Consider the following 12989-nt stretch of genomic DNA (forward strand, 5'->3'; position numbering starts at 1 on the left):
GCCATCTGTATAAACATGGAAATATCTACACTGCCATCTGTAGAAAGATGGAAATATCTACTCCGCTATCTCTAGAAATATGGAAATATCTACACCGCCATCTCTATAAACATGAATATATCTCCACTGCCATCTCCATAAAGATGGAAGTATCTACTCCGCCATGTGTATAAACACAGAAATGTCTACACCACCATCTGTGAAAACATGGAAATATCTACACCGCTATCTGTATAAACGTGGAAATATCTAAACTGCCCTCTGCATGTCCATGGAAATATCTACGCTGCCATCTGTATAAACATGGAAATATCTACAAGGCCATCTGTGTATAGATGGAAATATCAACACCGCCATCTGTACAAACATTGAAATATCTACACCGCTATCTCTATAAACATGGAAATATCTGCACTGCCATGTGTAAAAACATGGAAATACCTATACTGTCATATGTATAAACATGGAAATATCTACACTGCCATCTGTATACACATGGAAATATCTACATAGCCATCTGTATAAACATGTAAATATCTACACTGCTATCTCTATAAACATGGAAATATCTACACCGCCATCTCTATAAACATGAAAATATCTACACTGCCATCTTCAAAAACTTGGAACTAACTACTCCGCCATCTGTATAAACCTGGAAATATCTACACCGCCATCTGTGTGAATAAGCAAATATCTACAATGCCATCTGTATAAAGATATAAATATCTGCACCGCGAGCTGTATAAACATGGAAATATCTACATCGCTATCTGTATAAACGTGGAAATACCAACACCGCTATCGGTATAAACATGGAAATATCTACAACGCCATCTATATAAACATGGAAATATCTACACCGCTATGTGTATAAACATGGAAATACCTACACCGCTATCTCTATAAACATGGAAATATCTACACCGCTATCTGTATAAACATGGTAATATCTACACCACCATCTATATAAACATGGAAATATCTACACCGCTATCTGTATAAACTTGGAAATATCTACAATGCCATTCTTAGAAAGATGGAAATATCTACACCGCATTCTGTTTAAACATGGAAAATCTACACTGATATCTGTAAAAACGTGGAAATACCTACACTGTTATCTGTATAAACATGGAAATATCTACACCGCTATCTGTAAAAACATGGAAATATCTACATCGCTATCTGTATAAACAGGGAAATATCTCCACCGCTATCTTTATAAACATGGAAATATCTACACCGCTATCTGTATAAACATGGAAATATCTACACCGCTATCTGTATAAACATGGAAATATCTACAACGCTATCTGTGTAAACATGGAAATATCTACACAGCTATCTGTGTAAACTTGGAAATATCTACACAGGTATCTGTGTAAAAATGCAAATATCTACACGGCAATCTGTGCAAAGAGGGAAATATCTACACCGCTACCTCTGAAAACATAGAAATATCTACACCGCTATCTGTATAAACATGGAAATATCTACACCAGTATCTGTATAAACAAGGAAATATCTACACCGCCATCTGTAGAAACATGGAAATATCTACAACGCCATCTGTATAAACATCGAAATACCTTCACCGCTATCTGTAGAAATATGGAAATATCTACACCGCTATCTCTATATACATGGAAATACCAACACCGCTTTCCCTATAAACATGGAAATATCTACATTGCAATCTCTATAAACATGGAATTATCTACACCGACATCTCTATAAACATGAAAATATCTACACCGCCATCTTCAGAAACATGGCTGTATCTACACCGCCATCTGTATAAACATGGAAATATCTACACCACTATCTATATAAACATGGAAATATCTTCACTGCCATCTGTATAAAGATGGAAATATCTGCACTGCGAGTTGTATAAACATGGAAATATCTACACCGCTATCTCTATAAACATGGAAATACCTACAACGCCATCTCTATAAACCTGGAAATATCTACACTGCTATCTGTATAAACATGGAAATATCTACACTGCTATCTGTATGAACCTGGAAAGATCTACACCACTATCTGTATAAATATGGAAATATCTACAACGCTATCTCTCTAAAGATGGAAATGTCTACACCGCTATCTGTATAAACATGGAAATATCTACATCGTTATCTCTACAAACATGAAAATATCTACACTGAAATCTGTATAAACATGGAATAACTTCACAGTCATCTGTATAAACATGGAAATATCTACACCACCATCTGTATAAACACGGAAATATCTGCACGGAAAGCTGTATAAACATGGAAATATCAAGACAGTCATCTCTATAAGAATGGAAATATCTATACCGCTATCTGTATAAACATGGAAATACCCACACCGCTATCTGAATAAACATGGAAATAGCCACACCGCTATCTGTATGAACATGGAAATATCTGCACCGCCATCTGCATATACATGGAATTATCTACACAGACATCTGTATAAACATGGAAATATCTACACCGCCATCTCTATAAACATGAAAATATCTACTACGCCATCTTCAGAAACATGGATGTATCTACACGACTATCTGTATAAACATGGAAATAACTTCACTGCCATCTGTATAAACATGGAAATATCTACAAAGCCATCTGTATAAAGATGGAAATATCTACACCGCAATCTGTATAAATATGGAAATAACTACACCACAATCTCCATAAACATGGAAATGTCTACACCGCTATGTGTATAAACATGGAAATATCTACATGGGTATTTCTATAAATATTGAAATATCTACACCGCCATCTGTATAAACCTGGAAATACCTACACAGTCATCTGTTTAAACATAGAAATATCCACACCATTATCTGTATAAACACGGAAATATCTACACTGCCATCTGCATAAACATGGAAATATCTACACAGCCATCTCTATAAACATGGAAATATCTACAACGCTACCTCTATAAACATGGAAACAGTCACACCGCTATCTGCATAAACTTGGAAATATCTACACTGCCATCTGAATACACATGGAAATATCTACACAGTCATCTGTATAAAGATGGAAATATCTACACCGTTATCTGTATAAACATGGAAATATCTAAACCTCTATCTGTATAAATGTGGAAATATCTACACCGCAATCTGTGGAAATTTGGAAATATCTACACATCTATCTCTGTAAATATGGAAATATCTACTCCGCTATCTATATAAACATGGAAATATCTACTCCGCTCTCTGCATAAACATGGAAAAATCTAAACCGCTATCTGTATAAACATGGAAATATCTACACCGCTATCTGTATAAATATGGAAATATCTATACCGCTATCTCTATAAACATGGAAATGTCTACACCGCTATCTGTATAAACATGGAAATATCTACATGGCTATTTCTATAAATATGGAAATATCTTCACCGCCATCAGTATAAACATGGAAATACCTTCACAGTGATCTGTATAAACATAGAAATATCCACACCACTATCTGTATAAACACGGAAATATCTACACTGCCATCTGTATAAACATGGAAATATCTACACAGTCATCTCTATAAACATGGAAATATCTTCATCGCTATCTGAATAAACATGGAAATAGCTAAACCGCTATCTGTATAAACATGGAAATATCTACACCGCCATCTGTAAAAATATGGAAATATCTACACAGTCATCTGTAGAAACATGGAAATATCTACACCGCCATCTGTATACCCATGGAAATACCTCCACCACTATCTATATATACTTGGAAATATCTACACCGCCATCACTATAAACATGAAAATACATCCACCGCTTTCTGTATAAACTTGAAAATATCTCCACCGCTATCTGTATAAACATGGAAATATCTACACCGCTAAATGCATAAACATGGAAATATCTACACCGCTATACTTATAAACATGGAAATATCTACACTGCAATCTCTATAAACATGGAAATATCTACAACACTATCTGTGTAAACGTGGAAATACCTACACAGCTGTGTGTGTAAACATGGAAATATGTACACCGCAATCTGTGTGAAGATGGAAATATCTACACCTCTGTCTCTGTAAACATGGAAATATCTACACCACTATCTTTATAAACATGGAAATATCTACACCGCTATCTGTATAAACATGGATATGTCTACAACGCTATCTTTACAAACATGGAAATATCTACACGGCCATCTGTATAAACATGGAAATACCTACACTAACATCTGTATACACATGGAAATATCTACAGAACCATCTGTATAATCATGGATATATCTGCACTGTTATCTCTATAAACATGGAGATACCTGCACCAATATCTCTATGAACATGGAAATATCTACACTGCCATTTCCACAAACATGGAACTATGTACACCGCCATCTTTATAAACATGGAAATATCTACACTGCCATCTGTATAAAGATGTAAATATCTACACCGCGAGCTGTGTAAACATGGAAATATCTACACCGCTATATATATAAACTTGGAAATACCAACACCGCTATCTGTATAAACTTGGAAGTGTCTACAACGCTATCTGTATATACATGGAAATATCTACTGCGCTATCTCTATAAACATGGAAATACCTACATCGCTCTCTCTGTAAACAATATCTACACCGCTATCTCTATAAACATGGAAATGTATACACCGCCATCTCTATAAACATGGAAAAATCTACACCACCATATACATAAAAAAGGAAGTATCTACACCGCCATCTCTATAAACGTGGAAATATCTACACCATTATCTGTATAAACATGGAAATATCTACAACACTATCTGTGTAAACATGGAAATATCTACTCAGCTGTCTGTGTAAACATGCAAATATGTACACCGTTATCTGTGTGAAGGTGGAAATAACTACATCGCAATCTGTGCAAATATGGAAATATCTTCTATTCTATCTCTGTAAACATGGAAATAGCTTCACTGCTAACTGTATAAACATGGAAACATCTACACCGCTATCTGTATAAACGTGGAAATATCTACACCGCTATCTGTATAAATATGGAAATATCTACACCGCTATCTCTATAAACATGGAAAAGTCTACACCGCTATCTGTTTAAAAATGGAAATATCTACATGGCTATTTCTACAAATATGGAAATATCTACACTGCCATCTGTATAAACATGGAAATATCTACACAGCCATCTCTATAAACATGGAAATATCTACATTGCTATCTGTATAAACATGGAAATAGCTAAACCGCTATCTGTATAAACAAGGAAATATCGACACCGCTATCTGCATAAACATGCACATATCTACAGCGCTATCTGTATAAACATAGAAATATCTCCACCGCTATCTGTATAAACATGGAAATATCTACATGGCTATCTCTATAAACATGGAAATATCAACACTACTATCTGCATAAACACGGAAATATCTACACCGCTATCTGCATAGACATGGAAAGATCTACATAGTTATCTGAACAAACATGGAAATATCTCCATCGCTATCTCTATGAACATGGAAATATCTCCACCGCTATCTGTATAAACTTGGAAATATCTTCACCGCTATCTTTATAACCATGGAAATATCTACTCCACTATCTGTATAAACATGGATATATCTACACTGCCATCTGTATAAACATGGAAATAGCCACACCGCTATCTGTATAAACATGGAAATATCTACCCCACCATCTGAATAAACATACAAATATCTAAACCGCTATCTGTATAAATATGGAAATATCTACACCGCTATCTCTGTAAACATGGAAATATCTACACCGCTATCTGTATAAACACGGAAATATCTACATGGCTATTTCTATAAATATGGAAATATCTTAAACGCCTTCTGTATAAACATGGAAATACGTACACAGTCATCTGTATAAACATAGAAATATCCACACCACTATCTGTATAAACAGGGAAATATCTACTCTGCCATCTGTATAAACATGGAAATATCTATACAGCCATCTCTATAAACATGGAAATAACTACATCGCTATCTGTATAAACATGGAAATAGCTAAACGGCTATCTGTATAAACATGGAAATATATACACCACCATCTGTAAAAATATGGAAATATCTACACAGTCATCTGTAGAAACATGGAAATATCTACACTGCCATCTGTACAAACATGGAAATATCTCCACGGCCATCTGTATAAACATGGAAATATCTACACCGCTATCTGTATAAACATGGAAATATATACACCGCTATCTGTATAAACATGGAAATATCTACACTGCCATCTGTATAAACATGGAAATAGCCACACCGTTATGTTTTATAAACATGGAAATATCTACACCACCATCTGAATAAACATGGAAATATCTACACGGCTATCTGTATAAATATGGAAATAACTACACCGCTTCCTCTATAAACATGGAAATATCTACACAGCTATCTGTATAAACATGGATATATCTACAGCGCTATCTTTATAAACATGGAAATAACTACACCGCTGTCTGTATAAACATGGAAATATATACACCGCTGTCCGTATAAACATGGAAATATCTACACCTCTATCTCTATAAATATGGAAATATCCACTCCGCTATCCCTGTAAACATGGAAATGTCTACACCGCTATCTGTATAAACATGGAAATATCTACACCGCTATCTCTATAAACATGGAAATATCTACACCGCTACCTGCATAAACTTGGAAATATCTACACCACCATCTCTAGAAACATGGAAATATCTCCACCGCTATTTGTATAAACATGGAAATATCTCCTCCACTCTCTGTATAAACTTGGAAATATCTATACCGCTATCTGTATAAACATGGATATATCTACACCACTCTCTGTATAAACATGGAAATATCTACACCACTATCTGTATAAACATGGAAATACCTCCTCCGTTATCTGTATAAATATGGAAATATCTACACCGCTATCTCTATAAACATGGAAATGTCTACACCGCCTTCTGTATAAACATGGAAATATCTACACTGCCATCTGTATAAACACGGAAATAACTACACCGCTATCTCTATAAACATGGAAATATCTACACTACCATCTGTATATACATGGAAATAGCTACACAGTCATCTGTATAAACATGGAAACATCTACACCACTATCTGTATAAACGTGAAAATATCTACACTGCCATCTGTATAAACATGGAAATATCTACACAGCCATCTCTATAAACATGGAAGTATCTACAACGCTACCTCTATAAACATGGAAATAGCCACACCGCTATCTGCATAAACATGGAAATATCTACACTGCCATCTTTATACACATGGAAATATCTACACAGTCATCTGTATAAAGATGGAAATATTTACACCTTTATCTGTATAAACATGGAAATATCTACACCCCTATCAGTATGAAGGTGGAAATATCTACACCGCAATCAGTGGAAATATGGAAATATCTACACATCTATCTCTGTAAATATGGAAATATCTACTCCGCTATCTATATAAACATGGAAATATCTACACCGCCATCAGTACAAACATGGAAATATCTGCACCGCCATCTGTATAAACATGGAAATATCTACACCGCTATCTGTATAAACATGGAAATATCTACACCGCTATCTGTATAAACATGGAAATATCTACACTGCCATCTGTATAAACATTGAAATAGCCACACCGCTATCTGTATAAATATGGAAATATTTATACCGCCACCTGAATAAACATGGAAATATCTACACGGCTATCTGTATAAATATGGAAATCTCTACACCGCTACCTCTATAAACATGGAAATATCTACACAGCTATCTGTATAAACATGGATATATCTACACCGCTATCTCTATAAACATGGAAATATGTACACCGCCATCTGTGTAAACATGGAAATATGTACACAGTCATGTGTATAAACATGGAAATAACTACAACGCTATCTGTATAAACATGGAAATACCTACACCGCTATTCGTATAAACATGGAAATATCTACACCTCCATCTGTATAAACATGGAAATATCTACACTGCCACCTGTATACACATGGAAATATCTACACGGCCATCTGTATAAACATGGAAATATCTACACCGCTATCTCTATAAACATGGAAATACCTGCACCGCTATCTGTATAAACACGGAAATATCTACACAGCTATCTGTATATACTTGGAAATATCTACACCGCCATCACTATGAACATGAAAATACATCCACCGCTATCTGTGTAAACTTGAAAATATCTCCACTGCTATCTGTATAAACATGGAAATATCTACACCGCTATCTGTATAAACATGAAAATACCTACTCCGCTATCTCTATAAACATGGAAATACTTACACCGCTATCTCTGTAAACAAGGAAATAACTACACCGCTATCTCTATAAACATGGAAATGTATACACCGCTATCTGTATAAACATGGAAATATCTTCACCGCTATCTGTATAAATATGGTAATATCTACACCGCTATCTCTATAAACATGGAAATACTTACACCGCTATCTCTGTAAACAAGGAAATAACTACACCGCTATCTCTATAAACATGGAAAAGTCTACACCGCTATCTGTTTAAACATGGAAATATCTACATGGCTATTTCTATAAATATGGAAATATCTACACTGCCCTCTGTATAAACATGGAAATATCTACACAGCCATCTCTATAAACATGGAAATATCTACATTGCTATCTGTATAAACATGGAAATATCTGCACTTCCATCTGTATAAACATCGAAATATCTACACCGCCATCTGTATAAACATGGAAATAATTACAAAGTTATTGGTATAAACATGGAAATATCTACACCTCCATCTGTATAAACATGGAAATATCTACACAGCCATGTGTATATACATGGAAATATTTACACCGCTATCTATATAAACATGGAAATAACTACACCGCTATCTGTATAAACATGGAAATATCTACACCGCCATCTACATATCCATGGAAATATCTGCGCCGCCATCTATATAAACATGGAAATGTCTACACGGTCATCTGTGTATAGATGGAAATATCAACACCGCCATCTGTATAAACATTGAAATATCTACACAATGATCTGTATAAACATGGAAATATCTACACCGCGATCTGTATAAACATGGAAATATCTACACCGTGATCTGTATAAACATGGAAATATCTACACCGCCATCTCTATAAACATGGAAATATCTACACCCCTATCTGTATAAATATGGAAATATCCACACAGCTATCTCTATAAACATGGAAAAATCAGCACCGCTATCTCTATGAACATGGAAATATCTACACCGCCATCTCTATAAGCATGGAAATATCTACACCGCGATCAGCATAAACATGGAAATATCTACATCGCTATCTGTATAAACATGGAAATATCTCCACAGCTATCTGTATAAACATAGAAATATCTACACCGCCATCTGTATAAACATGGAAATATCTACACAGCCATGTGTACATACATGGAAATATCTACACTGCTCTCTATATAAACATGGAAATAACTACACCGCTATCTGTATAAACATGGACATATCTACAACAATATCTGTGTAAACATGGAAATATCTACACAGCTATCTGTGTAGACTATGAAATGTGTACAACGCTATCTGTGTAAAGATGAAAATATGTACACCCCAATCTGTGCAAATATCAAAATATCTGCAACGCTATCTCTGTAAACATGGAAATATCTACCCCGTTATCTGTATAAACATGGAAATGCCTACAACGCTATCTGTATAAACATGGATATATCTACACCACGATCTGTATCAACTTGGAAATGTCTACACCGCTATCTGTATAAACATGGGAATATCTACACCACTATCTGCATAAACATGGGAATATCTTCACCGCTATCTCTATAAATATTGAAATACCTACAACGCTATCTCTATAAACATGCAAATGCCTACACCGCTATCTTTATAAACATGGAAATATCTACATGGTTAACTCCATAAACATGGAAATATCTACACCACCAACTGTATAAACATGGAAATACCTACACAGTCATCTGTATAAACATGGAAACATCTTCACTACTATCGGTATAAACATGGAAATATCTACACAGTCATCTGTATAAACCTGGAAATATCTACACTGCCATCTGTATAAACCTGGAAATATCTACACTGCCATCTGTATACACATGGAAATACCTACACAGCCATGTGTATAAACATGGAATTGTCTACACCGCTATCTCTATAAACATGGAAATAACTGCACAGCAATCTGTATAAACATGGAAATATCTACACCGCTATCTGTATAAACATGGAAATGTCTACACTGCCGTCTGTATAAAGATAGAAATATCTACCCCGCGAGCTGTATAAACATGGAAATACCAACACCGTTATCTGTATAAACACGGAAATATCTACACCGCTATCTGTATAAACATGGAAATATCTACACTGCGATCTGTATAATCAAGGAAATAACTACTCCACCATCTGTATAAACATGGAAATATCTACAACGCCATCTGTATAAACATGGAAATATCCACACCGCTATCTGTATAAATATGGAAATATCTACACCGCTATCTCTATAAACATGGAAATACCTACACCGATATATTTATAAACATGGAAATATCTACACTGCTATCTCCAAAAACATGGAAGTATCTACACCACCATCTGTATAAACATGAAAATATCTACACAGTCATCTGTATAAACATGGAAATATCTACACCACCATCACTACAAACATGGAAATATCTACACTGCCAACGGTATACACATGGAAATATCTACACATCCATCTGCATAAACATGGAAATATCTACACCGCTATCTCCATAAACATGGAAATACCTACACCGCTATCTCTATAAACATGGAAATATCTACACCGCAATCTCTATAAACATGGAAATATCTACACCGCAATCTTTATAAACATGAAAATATCTACACTGCCATCTCCAGAAACATGGAACTATCTACACCACCATCTGTATAAACATGGAAATATCAACACCACTATCTGTATAAACATGGAAATATCTACACTGCCATCTCAATAAACATGGATATATCTACACCTCCATCTGTATAAACATGCAAATATCTACACAGTCATCTGTGTAAACATGGAAATATCTACACCACCATCTCTATACATATGGAAATATCTACACTTCCATCTGCTTACACATGGAAGTATCTACACAGCCATTTGTATAAACGTGGAAATACCTACACCGCTATCTCTATAAACATGGAAATATCTGCACCACAATCTCTATAAACATGGAAATATCTTCACCGCGGTCTGTATAAACATGGAAATATCTACACCGCTATCTGCATGAACATGGAAATATATACACCGCCATCTCTATAAGCATGGAAATATCTACACCGTGATCAGTATAAACATGGAAATAACTACACTGCTATCTGTATAAACATGGTAATATCTACCATGCCGTCTGTAGAAAGATGGAAATATCTACACCGCAATCTCTGTAAACATGGAAATATCCACACCAATATCTGTACAAAGATGGAAATATCTACACCGCAATCTGTATAAACATGGAAATATCAACACCGCGATCTGCATAAACATGGAAATATCTACACCGCGATCAGTATAAACATGGAAATACCTACACGGTCATCTGTGTATAGATGGAAATATCAACACCGCCATCTGTACAAACATGGAAATATCTGCACCGCTATCTGTATAAACATGGAATTATCTACACCGCGGTCTGTATAAACATGGAAATATCTACACCGCTATCTGTATAAACATGGAAATATATACACCGCCATCTCTATAAGCATGGAAATATCTGCACCGTGATCAGTATAAACATGGAAATATCTACACCGCCATGTCTATAAACGTGAAAATATCTACACCAGCATCTCCAGAAACATGGAACTGTCTACACCGCCATCTATATAAACATGGAGATATTGACACCACTATCTGTATAAACATGGAAATATATACACTGCCATGTGTATAAAGATGGAAATATCTACAACGCGAGCTGTAGAAACATGGAAATATCTACACCGATATCTGTATAAACATGGAAATACCAACACCGTTATCTGTATAAATATTGAAATAACTACACCGCTTTCTATATAAAGATGGAAATATCTACAACGCTGTCTGTGTAAACATGGAAATATCTACACAGCTATCTGTGTAAACTTCGAAATATCTACACAGCTATCTGTATAAACATGGAAATACCAACACCGCTATCTGTATAAACATGGAAATATCTACACCGTTCTCTGTATAAATACGGAAAAATCTTCACCACTATCTCTATAAACATGGAAATACCTACACCGCCATCTTTATAAACATGGAAATATTTACAAAATTATCTGTATAAATATGGAAATATCTACACCGCCATCTGTATAAACATGGAAATATCTACACAGCCATGTGTACATACATGGAAATATCTACACCGCTGTCTATATAAACATGGAAATAACTACACCGCTATCTGTATATACATGGAAATATCTACACCGCCATCTACATATCCATAGAAATATCTGCGCCGCCATCTGCATAAACATGGAAATATCTACACAGCCATCTGTATATACATGGAAATATCTACACAGCTATCTGTATAAACATGGAAATAACTACACCGCTATTTGTATAAGCAAGGAAATATCTACACAGCCATCTGTTTAAACATGGAAATATATACATCGCTATCTGTATAAACACGAAAATAACTACACCGCTATTTGTATAAACAAGGAAATATCTACACCGTGATCTGTATAAACATGGAAATATACACACAGACATCTTTTTATACATGGAAATAACTACACCACTATCTGTATAAACATGCTAATAACTACACCGCTATCTGTATAAATGTGGAAATATTTACACCGCTATCCCTATAAACATGGTAATATCAACACCGCG

This window comes from Pan troglodytes, chromosome 13 (assembly GCF_028858775.2).
Source record: "Pan troglodytes isolate AG18354 chromosome 13, NHGRI_mPanTro3-v2.0_pri, whole genome shotgun sequence".
Taxonomy (NCBI): Eukaryota; Metazoa; Chordata; class Mammalia; order Primates; family Hominidae; genus Pan; species Pan troglodytes.